This window comes from Equus przewalskii, chromosome 28, assembly GCF_037783145.1.
Source record: "Equus przewalskii isolate Varuska chromosome 28, EquPr2, whole genome shotgun sequence".
NCBI classification, from domain to species: Eukaryota; Metazoa; Chordata; class Mammalia; order Perissodactyla; family Equidae; genus Equus; species Equus przewalskii.
The window spans coordinates 14692506-14708492 of NC_091858.1; positions in this window are offsets into that span (position 1 = coordinate 14692506).

The following is a 15987-nucleotide window of genomic DNA, read 5'->3' on the forward strand; positions in this document are numbered from 1 at the left end:
GTTAGGTCTCTCGTGGGTATGTGTAAGACTGGTCTTGTTTTTAGAGAAGACGCAGAAGTATGGAGAGGCCAGGGGGATCAGTTTGCAGTTTACCATCAGATGATTCAGGAAAAAATATATACACATATGAGGGAGAGCAAGAGAAGAAGCAGATGGGATAAAATGTATATTTGGGGAATCTGGGTGAAGAGCATATTAGAATTCCTTATGCTATTTTTGCAACTTTTGTAAATCTGAAACTATTTCAAAATAAATGGTAGAGAGAGAGAGAAAAAAAAGTTCCCCCACGTCTTTACACGTACACACACACAGAAACACATCTAAAGGAAATTTCGCAAAATTGTTAATAGTGTTTACATCTCAATAGTGGAATTACATATTAACAAAACTATTACATCGATAATTAATCTTTATGCTTTTATATTTTACAGCTGTCTAGCCACGAGCATGTATTTGTTTTGATAATATGCGTTTAATTCTTTAAGAAGCACTAGTGGAGCGGTGGCCCTTGATCTGTCATGATGCACCTCATGAGTGTCAGTTGTCTTGTTCATGTCACTACCCTCCTCATGCGTGGTTACACCCATCTGGGCTCTCCCAGCAGCTGTGGCAGTGCCAAAATAGTTCTGAATGGAATCATGACAGTAAGACAGCTGTGGTCTCCAATGACTTAGAGTGTCACATGTTTGTCCCCTGAGGCGATGAGTATACCATATGACAGAAGGAATTCTAAAAATGGCAATGTGCCTGCTCTTCAGTGCAGAAATACCCTGTCACTTTCTGGCAGCATAAGAGTTCCAGGGTCATGAACTTCCAGTGTGTCTGTATTGTTAAAGTGTCATTAGTTTTTTTTAAAGTAAACTATTATTTACTACAGATTTATAGAACATGCCCTCTTAATCTTCAGGTGCCTTGGAAAAATACTCCTTTCCCTCTAGTTATAGATTTTAAAATAAATTTTACAACAGCACTTCTCAGGGTGTTGGGCATAAATAATACAGAGCTGATAAATACTAGTCTGCTTAGCTAATTGAAAATTGGATCTAAAAGGTGTGAATGGCTGGTGTGGGTAGAAATCTCTGCAGCCCGGGTTTTAAAGTTTGGATTATGCAATGGGTTTGACAGTCTCTGACCAATTTATTTCACAGTTTTCCAGTTCCTGCCAGCTGCAAGTGACTTTAATGGGTCACTGAGTTTTCCTCTCACTTCAGGCAGGAAAGTGTTAAGACATCAAGGTCTCAGAGGGTAGACTGTACCCCAACATTCTCCAAAACTTCCAGAAAGGACTTTCACAACCTTGTGACAGTGGACACCCTAGATTTTGATTCCCTCAAAATCGAGACCCAACTGGTTAAGCTCTTCACATCACAAAGTTGAGTCTTTAATTTGTGGTTTCAGAGCAAGAATCACATGTCTCGTTACTCTGGATTCTTCTCAACCCCTTCTGTCACCATGAGAGATCATTTCCTGGATTTCTTCTCAAAGGCTGCCACCATTCAAATATGGAGAAAAATTCTTAACCCCTCATTAGAGGAATGTGATGTGGAGTTTCTATTAACCCAATTTCTGATCCACCTCTCTCTTTGACTCAGACAATGCAAGATAGACTCTTGTGTTAAACGACACGCTCTTTGGGAAAACCCAACCGATTTTCTATTTACAAAAGGTCTAAGAAATCAGAATAAAAGCCTTTAAAACAAAATCCTGGGAATTTTAAATTTACTTCCCAAATATTAAAAATGGAATTTATGGTAGTAACCATTATTCTGTATTGAAATTTGACATTGTTTAGTCTCTTTCCAGAAAACAAATTTAACTCATGATGTGAAATTAACTGTAAAAATATAACAAGATGGGTAAATGGCTTTCGGATCTTAGAATTGAAGCATCTCTCTGCTGTTTGCATCATCATTACTTCTGTCATGGGTATTAATAATTCCATCGCCTTTTAGCAATAATAATAGCCAATGATTATTATTATAAGTTATTCAAGGTGACTTATATACATTAACTCATTTAATCCTTACAATAACCTTGTGAAGTAGGTACTGTTATATCCTTTTGGGATAAATAGACAGGAACCAAGAGTCGATCGCTAAGGTCCACAGCTAATAAATGGTCGAGTACAGATTCAAAGGCTCGATCCTGACTACAGAGTACAAGTTTTTAGCTATGCATTTGGCTGTGTCTGAATTATTTTTAGAGGCAAATTGTAATGCCAAACTTCTTTCCCTCTGCCTCCTAGCGTAATTTATGGGTGGTCTCCCTGTTTCCTCACCCATTTGTATCTGGTAAATATTTAACAACCAACCCTCTGAAAAGCTGATTTGCAGCACTGCCGGTTTCCATGGTCAATTTCCAAGTGGCTGCCTGCAAATTACCACGTTAATGCCGTTGAACTTGCAGCAGCACCCCGTTACATAGTGTGTCATATAGATACGATAGATGTATACGACCTAAGAGCACAGAATATAGTAACATGTAATAAAAGAATTAGATAATAATGAGTTTTAAGTATTTATTTAAAAATATAATTTAGTTAACAGTAAATTTATATAATCTAACACTAATTAAAAAAGATTTTTTTGATTCCTGAAAATTTAGCAATTGGCTCTCAAGAGCCATTTTTATCAGATAATACATTTTCTGCAAGTACTTCTTAGTGTAAAATTGGGAGAAAGGTGCACTTAAGTTCTCAATGGCGTCTGCCTCTGAGCCCTCCTCCAGTCAAATTTCTGGCATTCCCAAACGTCTTTGGGGAAACTGCCAAGGTGTGGGTTTGCCCTGTACGGCTGCGTTTTGAGTTCTGCTGCGCCACCTGGTGGTTACAACTAGCAATTGCTGTATTCCCTGCTGCCGTTTTGGACTCAGGCTTCCGGGCTCTTCTCCCTGAGATGAGGAGCATTCTTTACTCACTAGCATTTTCAGCTGCTAATCAGGCTTCTAATGGGTAATTTGACTCTTTTAGTTTACAATCAAATTAGCAGGTTACAAACAAATTAGCAGGTTTTTGGTCCTCCGCTGAGACCATCACCTCGACTCCAGAGTGGTGGGGAGTATCTCCAGGCTTGGCTCACACATGTCAATCAGAGTGGCCAACATCCTGGCAATACGCCAAAGGTCTTGTCCCTGTTCCCTAAGAGGCTTACGGGGTCTTCACGCACTCCATCTTGATGTCCCATAGTTCCGAAAAATGTAAGGCATAACCCCATCCTCCACCCCGTAATCCTGCCCTCTCCACCACAGACGCTGTCTCACTATGCAGTTTTAAGATAATAGGAAACATATGTTGTCAGCTAGAAATGATTTGGAGGGTGCCTTCCGGTTATGCTAATCCACATCACACATCTCTTTAGTGCATGTAATTGAGTGCTAACCGTATATTGGCGGAGGATGGTCCTCAACCATTCTTCCCATCTTCTTCATTTTTGTATCTCGTGTTCAGTATTAAGTCATTCACACAACAGATATCTATTGAGCACAGGTATGTGCTAGTTGCTTGGCTAGGAAGTGTGCTACAAAGAAGATGGCAGCATCCACCCAGTCACTGTGCTTGAGGGCTCGCCAGGGTTGTGGCAGAGGCAGGGCGATACATCCGGAGGCCTTAGGCGCAGCGGGATTCTGTGGGTGCTGATGAGAAGAACAATTGATTCCTAGCAGAAGGATAGGAGAGGGCTTCTGGGAGGAGCATCGAAGTTGATCTTGAAGTTTATGCAAAATTTGGACAGAGGGAAAAGAAAGGGAAAGATGCATGAAATGAAGTCGTAGACTGGGAGAATTTTCAGCAGGACTAGTGGTGCATTTTGGCTGGAGTATAGCATGTTCAGGAGGCGGAGGTAATGAGTGACGGCACTAGACACGAGGCTTGGGACAGATCTTGAGGGTCTTGATTACCATGGCAGGAAATGTGGACTTCATTTATTTGGTAGTGAAATATTAACCTTTCAACATTTTTAAGCAAAGAAATGAGAGAGGCAGATCCATGATCAAAGAACTTACATGTCTGAGTTTTGTTGGGCACATGTCCCAAATGTGGCTTATTTTCTGCCAAAGACCTAGGACCATTCAAGCGCCTCACCTAATAATCATAAGAATGCAGCTTTTTTTTTTTTTTCCCCAAGGAAGATTCACCCTGAGCTAACATCTGTGCCAATCTTCCTCTATTTCGTATGTGGGTCACTGCCGCAGCACTGCTGCCAACGAGTGGTGTCGGTCCACACCTCAGAACCAGACCTAGGGCCCTGAAGCAGAGCTCACTGAACTTAACCTCTAGGCCATGGGGCTGGCCCCTGATCACGGACATTTTTAACAAGAGATAAAGAATGTTGCTCCTCGCTACACTAGTCAGCTCTGGAAAGTTCTGTCTCATGGAATGAAGAACTATGCTCATAAAAGAGGAAAAAAAGGTAATGTGAGCAGAGGGAAAATAAAAATACTGAGAAGAAAAATCATCCCAATTAAAAAGAAGAAGGAGGAGGAGGAGACAGAGCAGAGGAGGAGGAGAGGGAGGAGGAGAAGACAGAGCAGAGGAGGAGGTGAGGGGGGAGGAGACAGAGCAGAGGAGGAGGTGAGGGGGGAGGAGAAGACAGAGCAGAGGAGGAGGTGAGGGAGGAGGCAGAGACAGAGCAGAGGAGGAGGTGAGGGGGGAGGAGAAGACAGAGCAGAGGAGGAGGTGAGGGAGGAGGCAGCCGGACTCGTGGCTGGGAAGTTCCCTGACAGCCCCGGTGAGAGACCACAGGACTTGAACTAGGGCAGCAGAAATGGAAAAAAGGGATTTGCAGAAGGAAAATTGATGGGTTTTATTGCTGTGCAATTTGGGGAACTGGAGAATTAAAAAAGATTCGGAGATAATTTCTAGAAAGTGACTTGGTAAAAAATCATGAAAGCCTTAAATGTTCCCAGCCCTTGATCTAGTAATTTTACTTCTAGGAGTTTATCCAAAAACAATCTCAGAGGAGCCTAAAATGTGTGTAGAATATGCTTATCACAGTATTGGTATAGCAGAAAATAACTAGAAACGTCCAGAGGAGATATACAAATTTTGGATATAACCAAAAGAAGGGATAAACAGAATTATGTTATTAAGAATATTTAATGACATGGTTGAATGCTTTTGATAGATATAATCATGTTAAGTAATAAAAAATTGGATTCACAATGTATAATATGATTCCAATTTTGTAAAGAAATTTCATATGTATAGAAAAAGAGGAAAAGAAGATTGATTCTTCTTTATACTTTTTCAAACTTTCTAAAATTTTATTTAATTAACCTATATTATTTTAATAAACGGGAAAAATGATAAATGGAATAAAATATGAAAAGGGTGTGACCCAACCTTCTGGCCTAAGTTATTTGTGGAAAGTCTCATCAAAGATTTAGATTTGAATATAGCATATCACAAAAACATAGATCATGAAATTTTAAAAAATGAAGTAAAAAGTCAGGATCAATAAAAACGAGAATATCCCTCTTTTAATTTTAAGGTACACCATAGTCACTGTTAATAAATTAGCTTGTGAGCTTCTGGAAGTTAGGGCAAAAGGGAAAATAGGATCAGCACAATTTTCGTTGCAATATGTAACAGGGTTTCATACCAGACCAGCAAGGGAAAAACTCTATTTCTAAGCATTGCCTTCTAAAACAACTTCCTTAGCAGGTCTTACAATAGGGGAGACTGAGTGATATAAATATCAATATGCACCATGACATTTTAATGAACCGATACAATAGTGCCATGCATTTATCTGTTTCTTATAACGACTTTTACAAAATCTTAGAACATAAGGTGAAATTCAGTACAGGCAGCTATGACCAAAAGATGTAGCTAAGTATGTATCCTTCTGATGCTCCAGCTAGATGCAAAAAATAGAAACTAGATGGCCGAGAGAGTATTTCTCAAACTTGAGGGTGCTTAAGAAACACATAGATTGCTTGTGAAATTAACAGCTTCCTAGGTCCCTCTCGCTAACGATTCCAGTTCGGTTGGTCTGGAGCAGAGTCTAGGAATCTGCATATTAAACGTATTAAATAAACACCCAGATCTTATTTGATGCAGGTGGTCCAGGAACCTCCTTTAGAGAAACATTGACCTGGAGAGGCGGATTGTTTCCAGTCCCTTGGCATCTTGACTAAATAGCGCTTCTCTCCGCAGGCCGTACTCTTAGGAAGGACCTGTAGTCCTGGAGTTTCGCTTCAGCGGTTGTTAAACTGGGGGACGTACAGCCCTGAGGTTATACAGAAGCTTTACAAGAGTCTCTTGCAAGATGTTTTCAGGGCATTTGTTTACGGATCTGTAGCTTCCGTTTGTACTTTTTTCTAAAATCCTTCTGCAGTGGACGTGTGGAGGCACAAGGGGGCTGCTTTTCCCCACCTACCCTTTCTTCCTCCCACCGCCCCCTCCCCACCAAGGCTGTTCATTGTCCTGGAGCATGAAAACCTCTGGGGTGACCAAAACAAGAACAGGTTTATATATTGATGTCCAGTGGGACTTCAAAGTCTAGGTAACAAAGGTTCTTGCAAATCAGGTGCAAAATGAAAGAGAAGCTAATTGATGTGTCAGCTGATAGAAGATTGGAAATAACTCATGAAAGATGGCTGCATAGTTCTCACACGTCATTCCAAAGGAATTCGAAGACTTGGATAATATTGCAGTAACAACGTACTTTTCATTTTCATTTATTTATGTGAATAATGTTTCCTGTCACTTAAATCTTTAATAAGGAAAAATAGGAAGAGACTGGATGTTGAAACTTGTCTCTTAGAACTCATTTTAATCTATGGATATATGAACTTGGCTATGAAACAGCCACATTCATTTAACTAAATGATGCTCTTCCAATGCAATTTCACTTAATGTTTATCACAATTTGAAAGATATTTATGCTACTTTGATTAAAATTATGTACTGCTAGTTGTAAAGGTAATCAATCCTAAAAAATTTTTTTAACACGAGTTCTATGATCATAAGAGACAAAAAAATTGAAATTTCTGTTTAGAGACATATATTTTTGTGGCCAAGAAATGTGAAGCATGGTTGAAAAAAGACTTTGGAGCTTAAAAAGATATGTTGCCAAAGGATAAAACTCTGGCAGAAATGAAATGGGTTTAAGGAGGAAAAGAAAGAATGTAAAATCTATTGCTGTAAAAAAAGAGCTCAGGCGTGTATCTTTAAAATGGATGATGGTGGCTATTAAATCTCTATGGTATTTGGATTCCATTGAACAGATGAAAAGACCAATAGTAGTTTTATTTCTAAATGTCAACATTTACAAATACATCAGAAATGACGTCTTTTGCAGCTATTTAAATGTGATGAAAAAATATAGATATCAACTTAACTATGTGCAAGGAGAATGTAGTTTATACCAAATTCTATTCTATAAGTAAAAAAGTTTGAGGGTCACTCTTTGAATGATCAGGGTGGCTCCAGAATTTCTCTATAGGAGGAGCTTGGATAGGCAGAGAGAGTGGAATAGAAGATATTTGCGTAAGAACTTTATTATTCTTTGCATGTTATGAATCATAAAAAAAAATGGTAAAACTTTCTAATAGCTACTTTTATTCTTTTTATTCACATCTTACAAAGGGTTGAAAAAGCATCCATGGTTCCTATCCCAAGAATATCATTAATAATTTTATTGTAGATTGGTGGGGACTGGAAGACCATTTTGTCAATACTACGGGAATTTTTCTCATGATGCTTCTGTTGATTTACTCCAACAAATGAACATATGCTTGATGGAGCTCACAGCTTTCTCACTCTAACGTGACAGACGTAGTTTTCTGTTGAAACATTTCTCACGTATCCATAACCAGTTGCCCATCCTCCTAGAATTACCTCAGTAACACATGCAGGATCAGCTGATTTGGAGGGGCAGAATCTCTCCAACTGCCCAATCAGAGGAATTAGCTACAGAAGATGCCCCTAACTCGCTGGACAAGCTAGTGTTCTATGTGGCTATGTGGGGGATCAGAATTGGCCACCTCAAAATGTGTCTCTTTGGCTTGATTATTTTTAAAAGAACTCTGAAAGAAACTTTGACCTCCCCTCCAACTGCCTAAAAGAATTTAAAATAGAAGGGTCTGTTCCAGGAAGGAGCTAATACTGTAAGATGACTGTAATTAGTAATTTTACATTAGTAATGTAAAATGCGTCTCCCAGGTCCCATTGTCTGTAGTTGGTCTGTTTACATTTCCATCTCCATGTAAATTGTCCTCCTCCCCTTTGAAGTCCCAAACCACCACCCCCAACATCCTCCTTTGTCTTCAGCTGAAGATGGTATTTAAGATGAGAACCCCCGCCATTTTGGCGAGTTGCTCAGTTTTCCTGAGCATCTCCCATGTATACAGGTGGTAAAGCTTTGTTTGATTTTCTCCTGTTATTCTGTCTCATGTCAATTTAATTCATAGCGCAGCCAGAAGGACCCAGTGGGAAGAGGATATGTCTTCCTCCCCGATAGTTATTTGACTGATGCTGATTGGTTCTAGAGAATTCTATAGGGTGCTGGAAGTGTGTGATTGGAATTTAAAGGAGAAATCGGGGTGGGAGATTTCAGACTCATGCACAAAAAAGTGATAGTTGGATGTTTTTGTTCCCCAAATCATACATGTGGTCTTCAGATTCCCCCCAAAGTAGAAAATTGGAATACATATTAAAGTTTGCTTTTAAGTAGTTTGTTGAATTTTGATCCTCCTTCACATCGCTTCTTTCCCCTGCGTTTGGAAGACTGCATCCTTGTTTCTTCAATCACTAAATTCCTTTTGGTATCAAACACGGACTGAAAAGGGCAGCGCTTGGTGGTAGACGGGGTTGTTCTGAAACGCCAGTTCTTGTCACGAGGCCTCACCATAAGCTGAGAAGATGTGGGGCACATTGGATTTTACTGGAACTTAATAACAATGTTACAATTATCATAGGGGCTTAGAGTCCTAAGTCAATGACCCAAATTTTATAGAAACAATTATGTTCATGATATTTGGTGAGATACTTGACATCTGTGCATAGGGCATTTAAAAACTAGTTTTCTTTTTCGACAATAAATGTCTTAACAAAGGCCAAGGTTCCTGACGGTGGCTGGCAGAGTGAGCCAGCCTCGGTGCTCAGGGCTGTGTCTGCTCTGCCTCCTGCCTGCTGACCGCAGAGCCTTCCACAGGTGCTGGAAAAGCACTTGGGTGAAATCAACACAAAAGAAAGGGAGCAGAAACAACGATAAAAATGTACATGTTATCCCACCACTCAAAGGCAGCTGCTACGAATATTTTATTATATTTTCTTCTAGTCTATTTGTCCATATTTTTGAATATTTGAGATGATAGACATATGGATTTGGGATCGTAGGTCTCAAACTAACACAGCTGAGAACCACCCAAGAAACAACAGATGAAATCAGAGCAGGAGTGGATGGCAGACGGGTTTTCTGGGACAGTGGAGAGCAACCAGCAGAGGTATCACTCAGGGCCCCCTGGGGACAGCCTCTGCCTTGTACCTGGAAGAGGATGTGGTCTTGTGGGTGGTGACTGAGGTTCAAGAACAAGGAAAGATCGATGTTCGTAAGAATTTCTTCAAACAGAAGTACATAGATTAGCAGTGTATATTTTTCTGGATTGATGACGCCAACCTGAGTATAGAGGGTAGTGACATTGCTAGGACTTAGCTGTTTTCTGAATTCTAATGACCCCTTTAGCACTGTAGGGGAGTCGGGCGCTGGGACAAACTTCCCCAAGTCTCATTTCTGTTATAATGTCTCTCATTTTGGTTAATTAAACTGGGAAATATAGCAGGTATATGGGTGTGAGTGTGTATAGGATGTCACTATAACTCTTAAAACACTGCAACATTATATCATGAACACTCTCCCAGGTGAAAGCAACAACCACCACCACTCAGTCTAAGGAACACACAAAATTCTATTTCGTGGCTATGCCATACTTTATTTTTCTCTAATGTGTTATATACATGGTTTCTAAATTTTCAGTATTATATATAAAATGCCCCACATTTCAGTATTTAGAAAGTCTTCTACAAATCTTATTTATTCATTCAAAAACTACTCCTTGGAGCCAGCCTGATGTCAGTGGTTAAGTTTGCATGCTCCACTTCTGCAGCCTGAGGTTCACAGGTTCGGATCCCGGGTGCAGATGTATGCTCGATCCATCAAGCCATGCTGTGGTGGCATCCCACATACAGAATAGAGGAAAACCAGCACAGATGTTAGCTCAGTGACAATCTTCCTCAAGCAAAAAGAGGAAGATTGGCAGCAGATGTTAGCTCAAGGCCAGTCTTCCTCACCAAAAACAAAAACAAAAACAGAAACAAAACTATTCCTTGACATCTACTATGTGTAAGTCACTGGGTTGGGTAATGCAGAGGCTTGAAAGATGACTAGACGCTGCCCCGGAGTGTATGATTTACCAGGGAATTAGTGCTCTGTGGATGGAAGTTATGTTTGATTTCACCTTAACAAGGACCCCGTGAGAAGGGCAAAGCGGATGCTACTTCTCCATTGTTTTGATGGGTGAGAACACAGAGGTTATGACGCTTGCCTGAGGCAACAGAGAATATGTCTTTACTCTGGCCTCACACCTGATGCATAGTTTTGGGCTGCGTCTTGATTTCTGGGTTGAAAAAAATCGCTTTTGTTCAGAATTTTAAAGGCATTGTTCCATTGTCTTCTTGCCACCAGAACTGCTGTTCAGAAGGCTGATACCATTTGGATGCCTGTTTTTTATTGTCTGTGTTCTGGTTCTTCTAGAAATGTCTAGATTTTTCTTTTTGTCTCTAGTTCTGAAGTGTATGGGGACATGTCATGTTGTGAGTCCTTCTTCATTGTCATTGGCACTCAACGGGTCCAGAATCTGGAGAACTGTGTCTTGAGTTTGGGGGAGTTTTCCTCTGTCTTTGATAATTGTTTTGCACTCTTTTCTCCATTCTTTCCTTTTGGAGCTCTGCTTATTTTGCTGTTGTATCTCCTGCAATGATCTCCTAATTTACTTACTTTTTTGCCTCCTGTTGTCTTTTTAAAAAACCATTTGGGAATTTTTTTTTCAATATTATTTTCAACACTTTTACTGATTTTTAAGAAATATTGGCTGTCCGATTTTTAATTTCCAAAACTCTTCCTTTCTTTGTTCTTTTAAAAGACCTCGACCGTTCTTGTTTCATAGATAACGACATTTGCTTATTTCTTGAGCATATTCATCCTTTCTATGAAATGTTCTTCTGCCCCCTGCATTATCTCTGTTTCCCCTGAATTTCTGGTTTCTATTTGTTCATTTTGGTCTCTTTTACTTTACTTTTACTTGGGATCTTCTCCTCAAATATGCAGCAAGTTGTGTCTTGTCATTCATGAGTGAGGCATGTTTCTGAGCTGATTGTAAGTTGTGTGTCCTATGGGGCTGGTGTCTGGCGGGCTTTACTGTAGCAAGATTGGGAAGGAACCTGACTGCTTTCTGGGGCAACCTCTCAATGTTAATACCCCCAGAGAAGGATCCACGTCTTCCATTTCCTAGATGTGTGGAGATGGGCAGCGGAAGGGGCTGAATGGGGTGAGTTTCGTGGTTCAATGTGTAGTCTTTCACTTACTCCTTCTGTTTTGTGATCTGGCATCTCAGTCTACCCACTGGAAGCCGCTTTATTATCATCCCTGAAGAAACTCATGGCAGTTCCTCAGGTTTCTTGATGACTTACTGAGATGGCAATCCAGTCCTGTCTCCATTGCTGTCCTTCACGCCCTCAGCATCCTGTGACTTCCAGCACGTGTTAGGCTCAAAGGTGAAGCTGCTGATTCCGGGGCCGTATATCAGGGAGCTAAGAGTTACCGCTCACTTAATATTTATACTCTGAGCTATTTACAATTGAGTCATGATATACAAGTAAGAAAAAAAAATCAATAAAACGAACATCCTCCTGACAACCCTCAAACACTTGTCAGTATAAACTGTCAACAGCAATTATTTATAACTGATGAAATTGAAAGTCTCATGTCACAAGAAAGACAAATTTGTTTGGAAATCTTTTTCGGTTATACCATGTCAAGCATTGGTAAATAACACTAGCCTAGCATCTCCTGGCTATTGAAATGAAAGTTTGAAATGACGCCACCACACGTGGTTCAATAACTCTTCAAAGCACAGGCTGGTAGAGCTGCAGTGGGTTTTAGGGTCCGCCTGGTCTCGTGTCCTCGTTTCCAGTTTTGTTTTACTTCATTCAGTCCTCAATCTAAGGCTCAGAGTGGTAGCATAATTTGATTAATCTACCCAATTAAACCTTACATCCTCTTTACAATATAGATTATTTTTTAAGTTGCGTACTGTGCAGCAATTACACCAAGTCTCTCGTGTGTCTAGGATCAGCCTTAGATTCAACGGTGCAGAGAGTCCTTTGCTCACATATTTGCTAAAGCTTAGAATTCCTCTGCCAGAAGACACGGTCTTGCATTCCACAATGAAAGATAAAGCTGAAAGAGCGAACTTCCTAAGCAGCCGTCAGGTCCTTCATCCCCTGACAAAAGCCCTTCGACAGGCTCCCCGTGGCTGCTCCCAAAGGCCTGGCCTCTTTAACCTGCCCTGCAGTCTTATCCCCACTTGAGCGAACAATCCAGAGCCCAGGCCCACGCCTGCTCTGCTCCGGAGCTCTCGCGGGTCTGCAGGACCCATTCTCCGGCTCGTAGCCCAACCACCTCCACGTCCTGTTGGTTTCTCGGTCTGACTTCTTCACTAAAGCCATCTCCGTCCTTTTTGGCCCACGATGACTGTGGGATCAGGCCTCTTGTAATAATTGGGGTCCTCTGAGAAATAGACAACAAGATAGGATTTGATGTGCAAGAGATTTACTGGGGGTAGTGCCGTGGAGGATGAAGGGGAGAGAGCAGGCGTGGGCGAGGGGATGCTGCCCTGTCTCCAGTGGGGAGAGGAGGAGGGCGGGGAGGAGGGGTACAGACAGCGGAACAGCGACAGGGCACTTTGGCCCGGCTGGAGCCCAGTTCACGATCGAAGGGCAGTTAGAAGGGTCCCAGTCCTGCTGGCGTTGGTGGGGAGCAGTCCCAGAGAGGAGCTCAGGCACTGTCACTCACCCCACTTCCTATGACAGGGGGCCTGGGCTGTGCATCTCCTTGACTGCCACGCTTCTGATCCTTTGTCATTTGGTCCTTTCTCATCCTGCCCCACTGTATTGTTATTTAAGGCTGTGTTATTAACGATCGTGGCGAAACATTTAGGGAGCATTTATGACCACCAGTCAGTCGGCTAAGTGCTTTATTTGTGAAACAAATTTCTTAGGTCTCCAACACAAGCATATAACATTAGCTTTATAAATTATTTTTTATACCTGGATTTGTGTTTGGGGACCGCAGTTCACTGATAATAGGAATGTAATCTTAGCCAATCCACGTTTTCAGCTGTCAATTCAGGGATTCTCATCTCCCTCTTACCTCCGCAAGGTTGCATCTAAGTTCCAAGAGGGTTTAGAGTCAAGACACTGGGTGGGGGCATCTGATGCCTCATCTTTGCGTGTCCACACTGGCATCTTCTGCTGAATCCCTGTTCTCCCTGGCCTCTGAACTTCCGTGAACACCCGGGAGACGTCCACGGTTCATCTGGTTTCCACTGAAAGGTCTGCAGATAACACCACCTCTACCTTTGCCCACCTTGGGGCCCCTCTGGGGCTCGTGGCCTCTGCCCACATCAGCGCCTGTCATGAGGCCCTCCCAACCCGCTCCGAATCTGGAGAACCTGAGGGGGCCGTCTCAGGTCCCTCACAGTGGCTCCGTGCTGCCATTTCTAACTGTCCCCTGCAGCATCCCCTCACTTTTGGAGAGGGGATCTCTGGTCCTGCTGTTTCCCAGGAGCCACCCAGGAAATAAGCTGCAGGCTGCGCCTGCTTCCAGATCCTCAGGCTGTCTGGAGCTTTGTCATCCATGCCCCACATCCAACGTGGGGACAAGGGACATGGGATATGGGACGTGGACTTACAGCATCATTCTCTGGATGACTCTGCATTTTAATGTTTGCTTCCTTTCTGCTTCTCTCTGTCAAGCCAAAGGAATCACCTCTTCTGGGGTAGAAAACTGGGTCAGCAGTGTTTTTCTAAAATCTGTCATTTATGCCAGAGTCTTGGCTTTTGCTAAGTGCTTTGCTTATATGATCTCAAATCTTACAACAGAAAGTCTATGACATAGACACAGAGGCTCAAGGGGCCAACTGGCTGGCCCAATGCCACACAGCCTGCAGGAGTGGAGCTGCAATTTCTTGGTGATACTTCAGAGTTTGTGCTCTTACCGTCACTGGAATGCCTCTGGAGTTGTCCTTCACTTTTTCCTTTGGGTAGATTTTGTTTTCTCAAATAACGCTAAGGATTTTAAGAACAGAGGATCCAGTAAATATTTGCTCTGTAAAATGGGTTAAATAGAAGCTGGGAGATACTATTTAGCTATAAGAAAGCATCTTTGTATCTGCCCTAGCAGACAAAACACAGAGATCTTTTTTCACCTGCCCGGGCTCCTTACTAAAAGTCTTTGACCTGGAAGACCTTTAAGAGGAGAACAAGTGGATGTAGGGGCTTCAGTCACTCGCCATGAGGCAGGAGTTGAAGCAAGTGAGTTCTGGATCCTTCCAGCTGACAGTCTACAGATCCTGAACGGCTGAGACAGAACAACCAAACAATAGCCTTGAAAATGTTATAGGTACACACATAAAGACGTTTTTTCTCCCCCAAAATGTGTATATTTATATGTCCTTACATGAATATAAACAGGGAGCATAAACAGGGAGTACAAAATGGAGTATTTGTAATATGTGTCACCCTGATAAGTGGGGACTCTGCTGAGGAACGTGGGGCAGGGAGACAACAGGGCTACCCAAGCAAAGAAGATGCAAGACTGGCCTGGAAATCCCCTCAGTGATGTCCGGTGTGATCACATCAACACGCTTGAGGGTCTATCATTGAAATGGAAAAAATTAAGAAAGTAAACTTTGAAACAAATAGTAATAAAGAGAAAGGTTGGCGTCATCAGACATCTGCTTTATGGTTTGAGGCAGATGTCGGGCAGTGTTGGTGAAGAGGGGATCTGAGGAAGGGAAGCAGTGGCTGACCTAGATGAGTGGTGTTCGATGGTGACAGACCACACTGAGCACGGACGCGCCTCACAGCGCTGCTCGTGCCGCTCCTGTGTCGTATTGTGGTTTGGTTGTGTGGCTGACAAAGCTCCAGGAACGTGTTGGCCTGAATGAATGACGGAAGGCAGGAAAAAAGGAGGTGTGGCAGTCTCTCCCACCAGATGGAGAGCTCACTGAGGTTGACGTGGTCAATCTATGTGGCCGTTTCACTCGTTTGTCTTCTCAAGAACTTGCCAGCTTCGTGTGCTCAGTTGCTCTAGATTTGGGGGGAGTTAGTTTGCATGTATACCATCAGGAAAATAAAATATGCCAAAATATCATGGTGAAATGACGTATTTTACCTTTGTGGGGGGTGGGGCTGTCCCAGGGCTCAGCTGTGAGGGTGAGTTTCCTACATCTCTGAGGAAATAAAGCACGTGATACTGTAAAGAATTGTTGGTTGAACTACAAGATTTGGGTTTAAACCTGGGACCTATCATTTACCAGTTGTATTCTATTTTTGGACAGCTGCTTGATTTCTCTGAACCTTGGTTTGTTCCCTTGTGTGAGAAATACTATCTCATAGTATCATCGTGAAGAACGAATGAGACAATGCACAGACAAGGTGCCTGGCACGGAGACGGCAGGAAGTAAATGCTGGTGTTTACTGTGAGCATCACCATTATTATTTCCACGTGGAGCATCAGTGTGGGGTGAGGACAAGCATCGCAGGCTCTCACTAACTCAGGAGGGAGGGGCAGACTTGACTAACCCTAATTTCCAGGCTGGGAACATTGTGTGATCCTGGAATTCCACACTCTGTGCTTGTCTCAGGGCCTGGCAAGCGATGTTCCTGGTATGAATTAATCGTGTCATTTTTCTCCCTGACCTTAG